This window comes from Polypterus senegalus, chromosome 1 (genome assembly GCF_016835505.1).
Source record: "Polypterus senegalus isolate Bchr_013 chromosome 1, ASM1683550v1, whole genome shotgun sequence".
Lineage (NCBI taxonomy): Eukaryota > Metazoa > Chordata > Cladistia > Polypteriformes > Polypteridae > Polypterus > Polypterus senegalus.
In genome coordinates this window covers 158,012,025-158,031,131 of record NC_053154.1, presented here as the reverse complement: position 1 = coordinate 158,031,131, position 19,107 = coordinate 158,012,025, and the positions used below count along the sequence as shown (strand labels likewise).

General features: G+C 37.5%; 1 protein-coding gene across 3 annotated transcripts in view; it reads left to right on the top strand.

Moving 5' to 3' along the window:
* The first annotated feature begins 8,220 nt into the window (after window positions 1-8,220).
* The window catches only part of nadkb (NAD kinase b), an 84,147-nt gene continuing 73,260 nt past the window's right edge, over window positions 8,221-19,107 (top strand). Inside the window, exon 1 of one of the 3 annotated variants that reach the window (XM_039761146.1) lies at window positions 8,221-8,302. The gene's annotated coding sequence lies outside the window, so the exon portion shown is untranslated. Of the gene's footprint in view, window positions 8,316-8,751; window positions 8,841-19,107 lie in introns of those variants that run through there. The other 2 variants (XM_039761127.1, XM_039761138.1) reach the window with 2 other exon arrangements.

The following is a 19,107-nucleotide window of genomic DNA, read 5'->3' as shown; positions in this document are numbered from 1 at the left end:
GCAGGAGCTGACTTGATGTATTTGCAGCACAAAATACCAGTTGCGTGTTGTGGGTAGGAACTGACGGTCATTGAATAAGCTTAAGTGATTTAATCTTTTCCCCCTAAACACATCAAAACTATAATACTTTCATATTTTGTTTTATTTTAGTAAGGGTAATCTTAATAGTTATTTTTCATCATGCCTTATTGTTTTAGGCATTGTGTGTTTAGTCAGCAGCCACATAAGACAAAGACTTTTCAAAACTATTGATGAAACCTGAAATAACTACAAGGAATATTGCTAAAATTGAAAGTGCTTTTGAAACCTGAAATAACTACAAGGAATATTGCTAAAATTGAAAATCAGACATATGCCCTTTATACTCCATTGTCTTTAATGACAAAGAAATCCAGTTTTTGCTTGTTGTAATGAATACTTAAAGTTATATCACAAAGAAGCAGTTTATCAGAGATCTCAGGTTTAAAAAGCAGAAACCTCCACATTTACTACCAACAATATATGCTAAATATATGCTAAGCTGTAAAGTTTTCTATTTATGTTTTTCGAAATTTGCTCTCTGTCATTGTTTTTTTAAAGGTGGCTAAATAGTTTTCATTGATGGAGCTGCCTATTTATTTCTTCTTATCATTTTCTTGAATTATTGTAATTTTTTGAGTAATTCTGTCGGATTAGGCTCGGGTGGCTCAAATGGAATGAAATGATGTAAAATAATATGTTAAAAAAATTAAATAAATTTCTTTACGGTAGTCATTTTTGCAAGCCCAGACTGTAATGCAGCTGGTAACTGTGACATCACTGCGGAGGTGTGATTTATGTCAATTCTAAACCAACTTTAAACAATATTTAAAAATAATCTAGTTGTATGCAATGCCCTGTTTAGAAAAGATATGCAGTCAATTTAGCATGAAATTTATTAAAGTTTTGGTCATTAATAACACACACTGTACATCTGTTTACCTTCATGTACAAATTAATTAATGAAGGAATTGTATGCACTGCACTTAAATAGTTTAAATAAACATTTATCTAAATACATGTTATTTATCTAAATACAGTAGTAGGGCGATGTACCGTGTTAGCCATTATGGGTGCAATGAGAAGTGAAGCAAAATAACATCTTTATTAGCTAACTGAACAGATTACACTTTCGAGGCCGCCCATGCTCCTTCTTCAGGCAAGATGTAGTATAGAAACTAGAGTTCCTTGTGTTTATATATACACTAGGAAAGACCAGCATTTGAAAACCTTCATCTTCAATGTCAAAAATTAATAGACCTCTCCAGCCTAAGATTCATTTAACAGGAGGACCTGTAATCAAATTGTCTGGGTCAGTCAGATACGTAAGATTTATAACACACTAGCAGAATACCCGCGCTTCGTAGCGGAGAAGTAGTGTGTTAAAGAAGGAAAGAGAAAGAAAAGGAAACATTTTGAAAATAACGTAACATGATTGTCAATGTAATTGTTTTGTCACTGTTATGAGTGTCGCTGTGATATATATATATAGCAGAATACCGTGCCATGCGATGTCATGTGTTAAAGAAGTTATGAAAAAGAAAAGGAAACATTTTAAAAATAATGTAACATGATTGTCAAAGTAATTGTTTTGTGTATTTGGTGGCAGCGTCACAAAGTTGTTTTCGGTAGCTGCATCAGAAAATGTACCACGACGTCTGACACGCCTCCTTTTTACTGTTTTCTCACAGCTTGGATTGCTGCTGTCATATATATACACACACACACATACATACACACACATACATACATACATACATACATATATACACATACATATCTTCATATCTACATATCTATATACATATCTACATATACACATATATATATATATACACATACCTATCTACATCATATATACACACACATACATACATAAACACACACAAATTATAGATATGTGTATGTATGTATGTATGTGTGTGTATATATATATATATATATATATATATATATATATAATCTAGATAGGTGTGTGTGTGTGTATATATATATGTATATACACATACATACATATATATACACATACATATACTTGTGTGTATGTTTGTATGTATCTATATGTGTGTGTATAGCTTTGGTCACTGAGTGCAAGGGAAAAATAACAAAAATATAGTCTATAAGTTATTAAACAGCAAAACATTAACGTTTTAAGAAGTACAGGTACATTGAGCACTACTGGAGTGGTTTGGGTAAACTACATTTTAAAGACTGTGTAACACAACAGGTAAGTAACTAACAGCAGCTAAAATGTATATGGATCATCTCTCGGTAGTAGATCCCTTTTGAAAGGCGCTACACGGCTGTGGTATAGAAATTACATTTTCTATGTGAGCGTTCAAATTTGTGCCTCTGGTAATGTGCCTTACCGGCAATTAAAGAAAATTAGTTTTGTGTCCTCTGCAGTGTTAAGAGAGAAAGGCTTTGGTTTGGGATAAAAGGAAAAAAGGTGTAAAGAAAGGAAAGTTGCCTTTTTCTTTTATATAGTATAGAGAGATGTGTATGCTGATGTTATGATCGCCTTTTGGGGACAGTCGCGGTGGGTCTTGTGTAGACTGGTGAAACGTCCCGCCATTAATCAGCTGTGATGGCACTGTCAGTCCTCCACTCGTATGCGTGTCTTCATAATCCGAGGTGAGGACCTCATAATCGTATACGTGCAAAAGAAAGTGTGAATCGCCTTAATATTATTTTGCCGTGGTGTAGAAAAGGGGTCCCGTGTTTGCACTTGTCTGGGCTATAGCTCAGGGGAGGATGAAAAAAATTAAAAGTGCTCACTTTGACTTAAGGCAGAAGCGCAGTCAGCATCTCAAAGGCCGGCACAGCTATGCACGCGCGCTGGCTGCTCGACTTTTGCTGGGCAGGAGACCCCAGTTTTGTACACACGTTCATGATATCAAAAGTCTCAGCTCTTTGGAGGTCATTCATATATTATATATATAGCAAAATACCCGCCTACAGCGGAGAAGTAGTGTGTTAAAGAAGTAATGAAAAGAAAAGGAAACATTTTAATAATAACGTAACATGATTGACATTGTCATGAGTGTTGCTGTCATATATATGCCTGCCTAAATAAGTCACCCTCGGTTTGCTCTTACTTTTTTACCGTTCATTTAATCATGGCTAGTGGCGGAAAAATTATAAAATGGAAGGAGGATGGCTTTACCAAAACAATTATTGATGGCGAATCGATTATTCATAAAGCTTGAATTGGTGATCTGTTTTCTGTGTTAACCTCATATTTTTCATACTTCTTCTCAAACTAAGGTGGTGCGAGGGTAAAATGAATCGGGATGCGCTGATCAATGTAATCGGTGTACCAGGAAATCATGCATTGACAAAAGCTCCCCTTTGCTTGTAATGCAAAGTGTGATTAAATGCATTATTTTTAGCGTTATGGAGCACATGCATCGAAGCTTCTCAGCTGTGCTTGTGCTAAGAAAAGGAAAGATTTTAAAAATAACGTAACACGATTGTCAATGTAACCTTTTGTAAGTAGTGCCTGGAGGATTCAGTGTGGAGAAACTCTAGAGACGGGTGTGTATTAACTTGTGGATTTTTCTGTGAGTATTTGGTGGAAGTGTGACGAAGTTGCTTCGGAAGACGGCGTTAGCCGCGGAGCTCAGCTCAGAGTGAAATTAGGTAAATGGGAGGGAGATGATGACGTGACTCCCCCACCCGCCTTAACTGTCAATCCCCCACAAACACAGTCTCTGGAATTTGCATAAGCACACCCCTTCACCTACAATTTTAACTTAGTTACAATGTGATCAAAACTCTCGTTTATATCCTGCGTCCTCTCATTAAACTTGTATCCCGCATTACCTGTGGGCATGTGAAACGCCAGTGGTAGCCTGTCTATCAACTTAATTTAAAGTTTAGGTTTACACCTTGCTTTCTTTTCGAGGTAGCAGCACTCATGAATATGGTAGTATATATCACTCGCTCGCTTCTTATTGTTTCGCTGCCTTCTCAATTATATAATGCATGTTTTCTTAAGCGCTTTTTGGAGGTCTTCCTGGTTTTCTACGTACTGCGTTGACAGTCAGTTCACTTGATTACGTGGGAGGCGTGATGATGTCACACAAAACTCCGCCCCCACGTCTTTCCAGCTCAACTCCATTACAGTTAATGGAGAAAATACCTTCCAGTTATGACCATTAGGCGTAGAATTTCGAAATGAAACCTGCCCAACTTTTGTAAGTAAGCTGTAATGAATGAGCCTGCCAAATTTCAGCATTCTACCTACATGGGAAGTTGGAGAATTAGTGATGAGTGAGTGAGTGAGTGAGGGCTTTGCCTTTTATTAGTATAGATGAACGATTGTTATATTGTTATATTATATCACATAGAGCTCTGAGGGTAATGTAACTGACACTTTTTGTCTACACCAAACTGGCCCTTTAAGGGAATATTGGGTGGCTGGTGACTGGCTATTTTTCTGAAATTTTATTCCAATTAGCCATTCAAGAGCAAAACACATTGCTATCATTTTAGGTAAAAAAACTGATAATACATCCAATATACACTGATATTTACTTCTTTCTTATTTTTACATAAAATGCCGATGCTACTCGATTTTTCTCCAGGTTCCTGATCCCTCTGTATATATTTGGATGTACTCCTTATAATTCCTGTCTAAAATCAATATTTGGCCTTACTAAATACCATGGTGGCTATACTGAAATTATATTATTTGTTCCTGTAATCCTAATGCTGATGCTCTCACTCTTTTCCCATAAGACTCATGCTTTGTTCTTCCATACTGCTATTCCTAGCAGTCTTTCAAAATTTTAGCAGTTGGATGGTTATTGCTTTGTTTTAAATAAGCCCAATAGTTCAGATCAAACAAATGTCTTCTAAGATTCAATGGAATTTTTCCTGTCTCTACCAGTAGTGCATAAGTAGGAGTAGATGGAAAGGCGCTAAAACATATTCTAATTGTCCTGTATTATATTTTATCTAGTTGTGTTAACAAGGCTGGGGCTGCTGAGGCATACGCTTGATATCCATAATTCAATAAAGGTCTAATCAAGGAAGCATATACAGTATTTTAAGTAGTACAACTCTATCAGCCAACTATCCAGACACACATCTCATTAGGTTAATTCTAATATTACATTTCCTTATAATCTCTTGAACATGTATTTCCCACTTTAATTTATTATCAAATATCACTTCCAAAAATCTATGTCTCCCGGCTGGCCTGGGAACGCCTTGGGATTCTCCCGGAAGAGCTGGAAGAAGTGGCCGGGGAGAGGGAAGTCTGGGCCTCTCTGCTTAAGCTGCTGACCCCGCGACCCGACCTCGGATAAGCAGAAGAGGATGGATGGACTTCCAAAAATCTAAATTCCATTCTATCAGAAAACTATACAAATACAAGGATTTATTTACCTTCATTTTCATTAATGAGAAACAAACTGGCACTGTTTTTGCCACTGACAATTTAAAATCCTACTGATTTGCTGATATGTCAACATTTGAGACTGCACTTTGTACCTTGTGAAGGAGGTATTCAAAATGTCTTCCTCTCTTCCAAATATTGCCATCATTTGCAGATAACAACATATCTACATCAAACACCATACTAGGTAGATAGTTTATCGTTAAATTAAATTAAATTGGACTTATAATACTACGTTGGGGTGTGGCATTTTCTATTCTCATTTCTGAGGATATTTCATTGCCTACCCTTACTAGAAAGGCCCTTTCAGATAAAATGTCCCTTATCCACCAATAAATTCTCAATCTCAATTTGTATATTTCAATTAATAACCCATCTCTCCATAACATATCATATGCCTTTTCTATATCTGGAAATACTGCAACTATCTTTGTTACTTAAAGTTTTCCATAATTAAGTTTCCAGTTTCAAAATGTGATCAATTGTACTTCTGCCTTTCCTAAATCCACTTTCAAAAACTGTCATCAATGCACGTTTCTCCAAAAAAATGTAATATCTTATTAATCTTTGTTTCCATCAGTTTACTAAAATTTGATGTTAGTGCTATAGGCCTACATGAATTAGGAGAAATTTGATCCTTCCCTGGTTTCTCAATTGGCAATACTACTGATTTTTTCCATGCTTTTGGTAACTGGCCTCTTATCCAAATCATATTAAACAAACTTAATACTAAGTGAATTAACTTAAATTCTTGGAAATATAAGTTAAATATATTAAACTATCCAGGAGCTGTTATTTTTATCTTCAGGAACTGATGATTTTAATTCTACTACAGTAAACTTGTCATTCACATAATTATCATCTTTAGCCCAATCCTTCAAAATCCAATTCAATTTCCTGATCTGTTGATTTCTAACCTTTTTAAAATGATCAAATTTTCATCTCCAGCAACCTTTCTAAAAGTTTCTGCTAGTATATCTGCATTATCCAAATCCCCATCTATATACCCAAGCTCAGGTTTTAGACACTTCCCTTTCTTACTTATGCATTTACCATTCATTTTTTTTGTCCCAAACTTCTTTAATTAGAGTGTCTTTTGATTAATGTTGAACAATACTTCCTCCAATATTCTTTTTTTGTTGATTTGCGTATTTTCCTGCACTTCTCTACTAGCCCTTTATAATGCATTAAACTATCATATGTAAAAGCCTTCCTTAGCTTGCTGAATGCTCTGTTTCTTTCATGAAGTATCTTATCAAAATCACTAGTCAATCACGGCACCATTTTTGACCTCACATGCTTTATTTTGTTAACTGGAATACATTTAACAGCTGCCTCATTTATTATACTAATTGTTAAATTCATTGATATCAATTTCTGAGCAAATTCATCACAAATATTTTCAAATTTATTCCAACTAGCTTTATTAAAATTGAACATTAATATCCTATCCATCTTATGAGTTTTACTCATTTTATCTGTTTTAAATATTATTGGGAAATAATCATTCCCCATTGTTGCCTCATAATCTATCTCCCAATCATACAAATAGCTCACCTACTAGACACAAATGTTAAATCCAAACAAACATACACAATTCATAAATGGATAACATATTTACAAACAGCTTTTAAAATTCTTGTTTTTCCAAAACACCTTCTGGATTATAAAAGTTAACCACCACCAGTTCTCCTTCTGAAGTCTTTATTATTATCATATTACACTCAAATTACATATTTACTGTATATTATGTTCTCTATATACCCTGTATGACTTCATTTCTTGCAAAAACACAACACCCATCTCCCTGAGAAAAAACCCTTGAATTAAACTGTAAACGAGCCTTTAGCCTGGTTTCTTGTATGCAAATAAATTCTGGCAAGCTGTCCACAGAGAGAAAAGCGCTATATATGCAAATAATTATTATTAGTATACTGTATATTTATTACTTAAATTCTTAACCATTTTCTAGTAAACCTCATATTCCATGGAATAATTTTTTATTACTGACCTAAATAGCTGGGATTTGGAAATAATTACTGTAATTTACCAGTGCATTCTTCTGTTATGTTTAAGTACTTTACAGCTGACCTCATAATTACTTTCATTTTCTCATATTTATTCCCTGTCTATGCAGTACAATTAAAAAGCTCCACAAGAAAAACTAAAAATCTTAATTTATCCACTACCACGTTTCTTGTTTAATGCTAAAATCATTAAATAGCTCTCTTGTTGCACTGTTTATATGTTCTGAAACATCTTCCATGATTATAGGTAGCATCTTTTTTCCACCGCCTTTACTTTTTTGTGTTATGCTATCATGCTTGCCATCATTCTCTCTAACTTTTCTTACTGCTTCAACATATATTTTTTAATTCTATTTTAACTGAACTTCTCTTGCTTCTTGATAATAACCCCTACTCCCCCACACCCCCCGTATGCCGCAATGTGATTCTCACCACAATTAATATTTCAAAAGCAGTTCTTTACATTCTTCATAATTATGATCACCACCACACTTTGCACATCGTTATTTATGGTTAAAAGACAACACAATGGACTTTGGCCTATTCTGGCGGCCTCAAAGGTTAACTCTGATCGGAACCGATCAAAACAAGCTTGTCTCTTTTCTTTACCAGCAATCGAACTTCCTCAAACCAAAAACTTCAAGCCCGTTCCCAACTTGCGTCAAACGGCCGCCCCTCAAGCACGTTTGTCTTTGTTTAGCCACGTGATTACTTCAGTACTAATCACGTGTCATTCTTGGACCAATGAGAAATAAGATCTTATTACAGCCCACAGACGAGCCTTTCGTGGAACCAGACTTGAGCTCGGGAGCCAATACTCATTTTGAATGGAGTGAAGTAGGTGGCATCAAAGGTGATGGGGCTTTGTAAGTCGAACATACCAAATTGTCTTTATTTTCTCATAATTTGTTATAATCGTGTTGTGTATCTGCTGATTGTATTAAAGTGAACGTTTTTGTGTGGTTCATTCATAATACTGCTCATGAGTAAACTACACATGCAATCAAAAGGCGATATTGCACATCTCACATCTCACCTCAAAAGTGACAGTGTACTTGGTAGTACTTGCGTACAAGTGACACGAACGTTTAAAGTAAATTAAAATCAAAGAAGGGGTGCGTTTTCTGAGTAATTTTATCCCACGCTACAAGTCGTTTCAGCAGGCCTAATTTCAAGTCAAGCGATACACAAAGATTGTCATTTGACTAGCCAATCATAACGTTACAGCTTGTTTCCGCCTGTGCATATCGCCGATTGATTGGTTAATTTGATAATGACCTCTCTCCCTCCCCTCTCCGTTCCCAAACCGGTAGACTAGCTTTATTTGGTTCCTGTGCGGGAGGTAGAATGAGTATCTGTTCAGTTTGGACCTACTAGAATTATATTTAGAGGTATTAAATCTGATTTTTATTTTCATACATGTATATAGTCATATATTTACATATATAAAAGACGTCTTAATACAGTCTACGTGACTATTGAACGTACGATTTTATTACTATATTTGTCTGATAGTTTAATCATCTGCAATATTGCAACCTTTTAAAAAGCGCTGAAAACGTGTGCAGGAAATTTATTATAATGTAAAGATCTAAAAACAGTAGGTTTGTTTATTTTGTCTTTTTACGGTAGTTAAAGTCCTCATTAAATATAATATGAGAGGAATTTGAGGAGAAGGGTTGTTTACGTATGAGAATACATGTATGTATAGCTTCAAATCTAGAAGCGTGCTTGACTACGCTAGTCTTGGATTTATTTTATTATCGCCTTTATTAATACCAACTGGTTGAGCCTGCACATTTCTCTTTTCCGGAAGCATCCTTTTTTAATACAAGCAGGTAGGGGTTAAATGTGTGTTTTAATTTATGGTTATTGAATAGGTTGCAGCCATCACGCTGCTTTGATTTCAACTTTATTACATTTCAGAATTTCACTTAAACCGAGGTTTTTCACATTACAAACACTCAAATAAGCTTAGTAAATTTAACAAGTGTGTTAATATCTATCATTTTTTGTTGTTAGCCCGATATAGTTCAACGATTGACTGAAAAGTGTCCAGTGTTTTAAATGAAAAGTTAAATCTTAGTAAAAATGGGTAACAAACTAATGGGTTTAGACTATGCAATTCACATATAATTAAACATATCTGGTTTTCTAGAAGTTAAAAAGGTTTTTTGTTGCATTTTAAACTATATTTTTTGTTTTGGCTTTCCAGGATTACAATTAAAATAGGTTCTGATTAGATAATGATTAAATTCACATGTACTTTGGCAATTTTAACGTCTTTACGCTGGAATGTTGCTGACATGTCAATTTTAAATTTACATTCTATGCACATTTTTATTCAGTTTTTCAAAGTGTCTTCTAAACATTAAGAAGAGTTTCACATAGTATGTCAAAATGTGATATTTCCAGTTAATTTTGTACTCGTGTGTTATAACCCCACTACAGGCACAGGCAAGAGAAAAAGTCATCATTTTTTATATTCGTCCATTAATTCTATTAAAGAACAATATACAATAGTTGTGTACTTGGAGAAATAATTCTAATGTGTGCTGTACTAGCTGGGTTACATTTAGTAAGACAAGGTGCCTCAGTAATAGTGCTGTTGGTTAATTGGGTGTATCGGAATTAGTATATAGCTAAGTGCTTTTCTGTACACAATATTTGTATTTTTTTTTTGTACCAATGGCTAATATTATTGGCAGGTAGTGTACTGTTAGTAATCAAGGCTTTTGAATCAGGACTTCAAACTCTGAGGTTGTGGGTTCAAATCCTGCTACTGACACAGTGTGACCATGAGCAAGTCATTTCATCTCCCTGGAAAAACAGGAACTGGAACTCCAACTGGAAAAACTAAAGAAACATAACCAGATATATCTCAAATGTTGTAAGCTGCCTTGGATAAAGGCAATGGTCACATAAGTAAAAATATTATTAGGTCACTGGAGCTTGTGTATGACATGCTTACCCTTGTACATGCTATACACAATTGTTGATGAGTGAAACATTTCTGCCATAGATGTTTCTTCCTGCTTTTCATAGTAACTTGCCTTTTGTTTATGGTCATTGCAAAACACAGTTTTACAGGAAAGTGTATTCTTTTTAATTTCAACAGGTAATCGGCTATATTCCCTCTAAGCTGTGCAGGTACATGGCTGCACACCTTTTTTTGGGGTACTGTGCAACACTTTTGAACTGTAGCAGTTGTTATGACACTGCTCTCTCCATCTCTCACACAGCAGTTTAGAAGAGCCGTGCAGCAGGTACTGGGCATTTAATCCTTTGGAAATGCACCTGCAGCTCCAGAAACTCCACAGGTTAACACCCCAATCATTGTTCACGTGTTGGTGCTGTGAGGTACTTGACACTTCACAGGGGCTTGCTTGCGTGTCGTTTGTATAAATGTGCTGTGTTTTGTGCTGCTCAATAATTCATGTCAGAAGGTCATTGGAGTGTAGAGGTTAACCAGAATGAGAGCTGGTACACATTTAAAAGTACTGGTAGTCAACAGCTAAAAATGGTGCTTGCTTACCTTTGAGCTTCAAACTTTCTCTTTCCATTTCAAAATGAGATCATCTCTCTTTTTTCCTGTCTATGATACTGGCCCGACTTTAATCATCCATCCACCCTTTCGGTTTGTGGTGTTATTTTCACGGCACGCCAGTCACGTCTGCTGTGTCCCTCATTTGCCTAAAGTATGCTCACAGTACAGAACATGTAAGTTAGCATAATATTATTAAATATCGACAAACACATGTCCTATAATATCACCAAGTTTTAATCAAATCCAAGGCATTTTTGAGAGTTTGAGGTACACTTGTCACCTGCAGGTGATATGTTCCAAAACCCTGCCACAGATGCCCGAAACCATGGATAGTAGCAAACTCTAGATGTTTTATTTTGCATTTATTTACATACCAATGATAAGGTTAGGGCGGCACGTTGGCGCAGTGGGTAGCGCTGCTGCCTCGCAGTTAGGAGATCCAGGTGTTTTATGTTGGATAATGGATGGATGATAAGGTTTTAATTGATAAGTTATGCACAATAAAACTTTACCAGAAGTAAATAATAGAGGCAGAGCGCCACACACTGCTGGCACGTACTGGATTTTCGCAGTGCACTGCACACAGAATGCTGCAGTGCAGATCTTGTATCCGAAGTGCCAAAATCATTTTCTCAAAATGCTATGCAATTTGAAACTTATGAATCACTTATTTCTGGAATTTTTCATGTAATATTTTTGGAACATAGTAAACCACAGATAACTGTACCAGTGAAAACTAAATCTGCAGGTAGTGTGGTTCGACTTTATTTAATTTTTCTAGTCAGAGGGGGTTATCCCAAAGTTTTGATATATCAAAAATTGCTTTCTTAGTGAATAATTACTGGCCTAGATGTACCATTATGCCACATTTCAGCTTTTAACTAAACATAAAATAGTGTTTTTGTTGATGATTGAGTGAGTAAATAAGTCCTTCAACTTTGAGCTTTGGGGCCCTGTAACTAAAAGCTTGACCTCCCACTGTTATTTTATTCTTCCTTAGAATCATAAGCATATGATAAGCATATACCTGTATATGGTCTTTTTTCAAAACTGTCTATGTACACAAATAAAGAGTACAGAGAAAGGCTCACTGATATCTGCTAATCAGTATCTCCCTTTCACTATGTTTACTGAGCGTAACTTTGTTGAGTTAGTAAGTATGAATCTTACCTGTGAACATATGGCTTCCTTATCTGAAAAATCTCCAAACATATATTTGTTGTAGAGTAAGCCTATTATCTTTTATTTGAAAAAATATACTGACAGAACTAATATAGGAATCATATTTTAAATTCTTGTAGGCTATATGAAAAATAAATAATAAATGGCCCAAGGCTTCCAAATTATGCACAAAGACAGGTAGTAAATGATGTTTATTGCAGTGCATTTATACTAAATCCAAGAATGCAGTGTTTCCATCATCAAAGCTAATTTTAAATGTTCATTTACAGTTTACAGATGATATGCTTGCTTTCTACAGTTCATTTTTATGGATGTACAGTGGCTTGCAAAAGTAGAACTTTTCCACATTTTGTCACATTACAGCCACAAACATGAATCAATTTTATTGGAATTCCACGTGAAAGACCAATACAAAGTGGTGTACACGTGAGAAGTGGAAAGAAAATCAGACATGATTCCAAACATTTTTTTATAAATAAATAACTGCAAAGTGGGGTGTGCGTAATTATTCAGCCCCCTGAGTCAATACTTTGTAGAACCACCTTTTGCTGCAATTACAGCTGCCAGTCTTTTAGGGTATGTCTCTACCAGCTTTGCACATCTAGAGACTGAAATCCTTGCCCATTCTTCTTTGCAAAACAGCTTCAGCTCAGTCAGATTAGATGGACAGCGTTTGTGAACAGCAGTTTTCAGATCTTGCCACAGATTTTTGATTGGATTTAGATCTGGACTTTGACTGGGCCATTCTAACACATGGATATGTTTTGTTTTAAACCATTCCATTGTTGCCCTTGCTTTATGTTTAGGGTCGTAGTCCTGCTGGAAGGTGAACCTCTGTCCCAGTCTCAAGTCTTTTGCAGACTCCAAGAGGTTTTATTCCAAGATTGCCCTGTATTTGGCTCCATCCATCTTCCCATCAACTCTGACCAGCTTCCCTGCCCCTGCTGAAGAGAAGCACCCCCAGAGCATGATGCTGCCACCACCATATTTGACAGTGGGGATAGTGTGTTCAGAGTGATGTGCAGTGTTAGTTTTCTGCCACACATAGCATTTTGCATTTTGGCCAAAAAGTTCCATTTTGGTCTCATCTGAACAGAGCACCTTCTTCCACATGTTTGCTGTGTCCCCCACATGGCTTGTGGCAAACTGCAAACAGAACTTCTTATGGTTTTCTGTTAACAATGGCTTTCTTCTTGCCACTCTTTAATAAAGGCCAACTTTGTGCAGTGCACGACTAATAGTTGTCCTATGGACAGATTCCCCCACCTGAGAGATCTACAGCTCGTCCAGAGTCACCATGGGCCTCTTGGCTGCATTTCTGATCAGCGCTCTCCTTGTTCGGCCTGTGAGTTTAGGTGGACAGCCTTGTCTTGGTAGGTTTACAGCTGTGCCATACTCCTTCCATTTCTGAATGATCGCTTGAACAGTGCTCCGTGGGATGTTCAAGGCTTTGGAAATCTTTTTGTAGCCTAAGCCTGCTTTAAATTTCTCAATAACTTTATCCCTGACCTGTCTGGTGTGTTCTTTGGACTTCATGGTGGTGTTGCTCCCAATATTCTCTTAGACAACCTCTGAGGCCGTCACAGAGCAGCTGTATTTGTACTGACATTAGATTACACACTGGTGCACTCTGTTTAGTCATTAGCACTCATCAGGCAATGTCTATGGGCAACTGACTGCACTCAGACCAAAGGGGGCTGAATAATTACGCACACCCCACTTTGCAGTTATTTATTTATAAAAAATGTTTGGAATCATGTATGATTTTCGTTCCACTTCTCACGTGTACACCACTTTGTATTGGTCTTTCATGTTGAATTCCAATAAAATTGATTCATGTTTGTGGCTGTAATGTGACAAAATGTGGAAAAATTCAAGGGGGCCGAATACTTTTGCAAGCCACTGTATATTATTATTGCAAAGTCCACATTCTGGACATGCAGAAGATAATTCGAACGCCTAGGATTCATCTCTGGATAGTTTCTTTGCTGACTGCCATCTTACTGTGTTGAAAGGTTTTCTTTTCTTTTTGAAAATTCAGCTTCTAGTGTTTTATCACTTTATATGTCTGTGGGGTTGATTGTTTAAGTTAATAGAGGCTGATTGCATGTTCCATTTTTTACTTTTAAAACTTATTCCTTAATTTATTTTAAAAAATCAATGATTGAAACTCATCCCAGTTCTTTTTCTGACTAAGTCATATGTATTGGGATTGCACAGCAAGTTTTGAAAAATAATTTTCTTTTAATGCTTGTAATTTATAAAAGACCTAACCACTTTATCTGTCAAAGATCGGTAACTGTTAAAAAGTTAAAAGTTATATCTTTTACCCAACGTGTACAATAGAATTTATTTTTGTGTAGCCCAAAATCACACAAGGAGTGCCGCACCTCCAGCCTTGATTCTCTAAGAAGACAAGAAAAGAAAAAAACTCCCCCTAAAAAAAAACCCTTTTGGGGGGGAAAAAAAATTGAAGAAATCTTGAGAAAGGCAATTCAGAGAAAAACCTCTTTCCAGATAGGTTGGGCATGCAGTGGGTGTCAAAATTTGGGTAAATACAATACAATACACATATTAGGACACAAGTAATCCTCAATACAATACAATAGTAATAATACCGGTACAGAGCAAAATGCAAGAGTAGATTATATCACATAATAGGATTCTGATTTGTTCGGAGTCCTGGAGACCTCGGCCATCAAGCTGCCTCCCTCTACTGGCTATTCCAAAGCTGAGTCAGTGCTGGGCCAGCCAATCTGATGAAAGGACTCTTTTACCCAATGATTTCAGTGTTCTTATATCGGAGATAACTTTTCCTGCTTGGCAATAGGGCAGTGGCACAAAGTGCCACATGTGAGTGCTGAGAAGAGAAACCGAATAGGTGTGGGTTAGTAACAAATTATAATGATCATATTACTTAAATTTTAATGCTAATGATTAACAGAGGTCCAGTATACTCACTTACTTTGTGCCACTTACTTTTAAAACAGCTTCTGTAACCCCAATGTTAAAAAAGTCTGGTCTTGATGCTGACAATCTTAACAATTTTCAGCCTATTTCCCACTAACCTTTTCTGTCAAAAGTGTGAAACTACTCTTCTACGGTTAACCAATGATTTGCTTATTGCAGCAAACTCTGGACAAACCAGCATATTAATTCTGATGGACCTCATTGCAGCATTTGACACTGTCAGACATGACATTCTACCTTCCAGAATGGAGAACATGCTGGGTATCTTTGGCACTGCCCTCCTGTGGTTCAAGTCCTATCTGACTGATAGGCAAGAGTTTGTTAGTCTTGGCAACAGCAGTGCCAGCACAGCGCCAGTCATACAAGGAGTTCCATAGCGCTCTTTCCTTGGTCCTCTGCTTTTCTGTATTTATATGCTTCCTCTTGACCATATTAATTTGTAGCTTTGGACTGGGTTATCATTTTTATGCAGATGATACTCAACTTTATTTCAGTGTTAAAGGTGGAACTTCATCAGAGCTTTCTCAGCTAACAACCTGCCTCAGTGAAATTAAAACCTGGATGGCGCAGAACTCTTTAAATTTAAATGGCAAACAAAAATGAAGTCCTGCAAATTTGGACTAAAGTGCAACTTAATAAAATGAGCTCCTTCCCAGTCAATCTTGGAGGTGATCTCATCAGACCTGGCTCTACTGCAAAGAATCTTGGTGTCATTTTTGATTCAGGGCCTGAATTAAGGCCAAAAAGTTCTATCTTGGAGTTTGCTAAAAGACACCTGAAGGACTCTGAGATGGTGAGAAATAAGATTCTCTGGTATGATGAGACCAATACAGACTTGTCCAGTACAGTCCCCACAGTGAAGCATGGTGGTGGCAGCATCATGCTGTGGGGGTGTTTTTCAGCTGTAGGGCCAGGACGACTGGTTGCAATCGAGGGAAAGATGAATGCGGCCAAGTACAGGGATATCCTGGACAAAAACCTTCTCCAGAGTGCTAAGGACCTCAGACTGGGCCGAAGGTTTACCTTCCAACAAGACAATGACCCTAAGCACAGAGCTAAAATAACGAAGGAGTGGCTTCACAACAACTCTGTGACTGTTCTTGAATGGCCCAGCCAGAGCCCTGACTTAAACCCAATTGAGCATCTCTGGAGAGACCTAAAAAGGGCTGTCCACCAGCGTTTACCATTCAACCTGACAGAACTGGAGAGGATCTGCAAGGAGGAATGGCAGAAGATCCCCAAATCCAGGTTTGAAAAACTTGTTGCATCTTTCCCAAGAAGACTCAAGACTGTATTGGCTCAAAAGGGTGTTTCTACTAAATACTGAGCAAAGGGTCTGAATACTTAGGACTATTTCAGTTTTTCTTTTTTAATAAATCTGCAACAATTTCAAAAATTCTTTTTTTTGTCTGTCAAAATGGGGTGCTGTGTGTACATTAATGAGGGGAAAAAAATAATTTAAATGATTTTAGCAAATGGCTGCAATATAACAGAGTGAAAAATTGAAGGGGTTCTGAATACTTTCTGTACCCACTGTATATAATGGTGCACGGAATGGCCAGACTATTCCAAATACCATCGCTGCTTTAGCGTTTTCACTCTCGGTGAAAAATGCTCAGAGTATTTAACACTAGAATTACCAGCAGCTCACTACTGAAAAAAGGCAAATATAGGAGGTAGTCAGGATCGAACCTGGGACTCTTGAATACAAGTCAGTAAATCTTACCGATACGCCACAAAAGATGTTGTCTTATCCTTGAACCTTTTGTGAAAGTGTTCATTTGATCTTTGGACTGCAGGCTTCACACATTATATAGTTTATTTGTACATTTTGTCATTTATTACTAAAATATGAAAAACATTTCTGTTTTAACAGTTGTAGAAACGGAACACACATGAAATGCATGTGTTCTAAATAATGATCTATTATTTCCACTCCAAAACTCCAGCACTTCACTCCCAGATAATCGATCAAGGCATGAGCTGGGAGAAGTTTGTGCATGTTCTGCAGCTGTGGAGGGATGGAATAGTAGACTGCTTGCTGCTTGTCTTTATCGGCACATTTACAGGACAAAAGACGCTGACGGAGTGGTGCGAATGGATTTAAGGTGGGCCGGATCTACGAGTTTTTTTCGTAGGCTCTGGTAATTCTAGTGTTAACCCACTGTATCTGAGTGTGGAATCACAGCTGTACAGCAGCTGATCGGATTATCAGGATACAGCATCTAGCACACGCTGCCTCAGCAATGCACACAGTCTATGTGAACTTCTCCAATATAGTATGGCAAACGCTGCAGAGCCTTTCCTGTAGGGACCTCGTGGTTCAGAGACCATTTAATCCCAAGAGCTCTAAACGCACTCAATCAGTCCAAGTGCTCCTGGTAGAACTGTTTGTACTTATAAGTACAATCACCTGACTGTAAACTTGCACTACAGTTCTAATATTGCACAAGCGCGTATTTACATACAGTGCATCCGGAAAGTATTAACAGTGCATCACTTTTTTCACTTTTTGTTATGTTACAGCCTTATTCCAAAATGGATTAAATTCATTTTTTCCCTCAGAATTCTACACACAACACCCCATAATGACTACATGAAAAAAGTTTACTTGAGGTTTTTGCAAATTTATTAAAAATAAAAAAACTGAGAAATTACATGTACATACATAAGTATTCACAGCCTTTGCTCAATACTTTGTCGATACACCTTTGGCAGCAATTCCAGCCTCAAGTCTTTTTGAATATGATGCCACAAGCTTGGCACACCTATCCTTGGCCAGTTTCGCCCATTTCTCTTTGCAGCACCTCTCAAGCTCCATCAGGTTGGATGGGAAGCGTCGGTGCACAGCCATTTTAAGATCTCTCCAGAGATGTTCAATCGGATTCAAGTCTGGGCTCTGGCTGGGCCACTCAAACATTCACAGAGTTGTCCTGAAGCCACTCCTTTGATATCTTGGATGTGTGCTTAGGGTCGTCCTGCTGAAAGATGAACCGTCACCCCAGTCTGAGGTTAAGAGTGCTCTGGAGCAGGTTTTCATCCAGGATGTCTCTATACATTGCTACAGTCACCTTTCCCTTTATCCTGACTAGTCTCCCAGTGCCTGCCGCTGAAAAACATCCCCACAGCGTGATGCTGCGACCACCATGTTTCACTGTAGGTATGGTATTGGCCTGGTAATGAGCAGTGCCTGGTTTCCTCCAACCGTGACGCCTGGCATTCACACCAAAGAGTTCAATCTTTCTCTCATCAGACCAGAGAATTTTGTTTATCTTGGTCTGAGAGTCCTTCAGGTGCCTTTTGGCAAACTCCAGGCGTGTGCCTTTTACTAAGGAGTGGCTTCCGTCTGGCCACTCTACCATACAGGCTTGATTGGTGGATTCCTGCAGAGATGGTTGTCCTTCTGGAAGGTTCTCCTCTCTCCACAGAGGACTTCTGAAGCTCTGACAGAGTGACCATCGGGTTCTTGGTCACCTCCCTGACTAAGGCCCTTCTCCCCCGATCGCTCAGTTTAGATGGCCGGCCAGCTCTAGGAAGAGTCCTGGTGGTTTCGAACTTCTTCCACTTATGGATGATGGAGGCCACTGTGCTTATTGGGACCTTCAAAGCAGCAGAAATTTTTCTGTAACCTTCCGCAGATTTGTACCTCAAGACAATCCTGTCTCGGAGGTCTACAGACAATTCCTTTGACTTCATTCTTGGTTTGTGCTCTGACATGAACTGTCAACTGTGGGACCTTATATAGACAGGTGTGTGCCTTTCCAAATTATGTCCAATCAACTGAATTTACCACAGGTGGACTCCAATTAAGCTGCAGGATAATCAGGGGAAACAGGATGCACCTGAGCTCAATTTTGAGCTTCATGGCAAAGGCTGTGAAAACTTATGTACATGTGCTTTCTCAATTTTTTTTATTTTTGATAAATTTGCAAAAATCTCAAGTAAACTTTTTTCACATT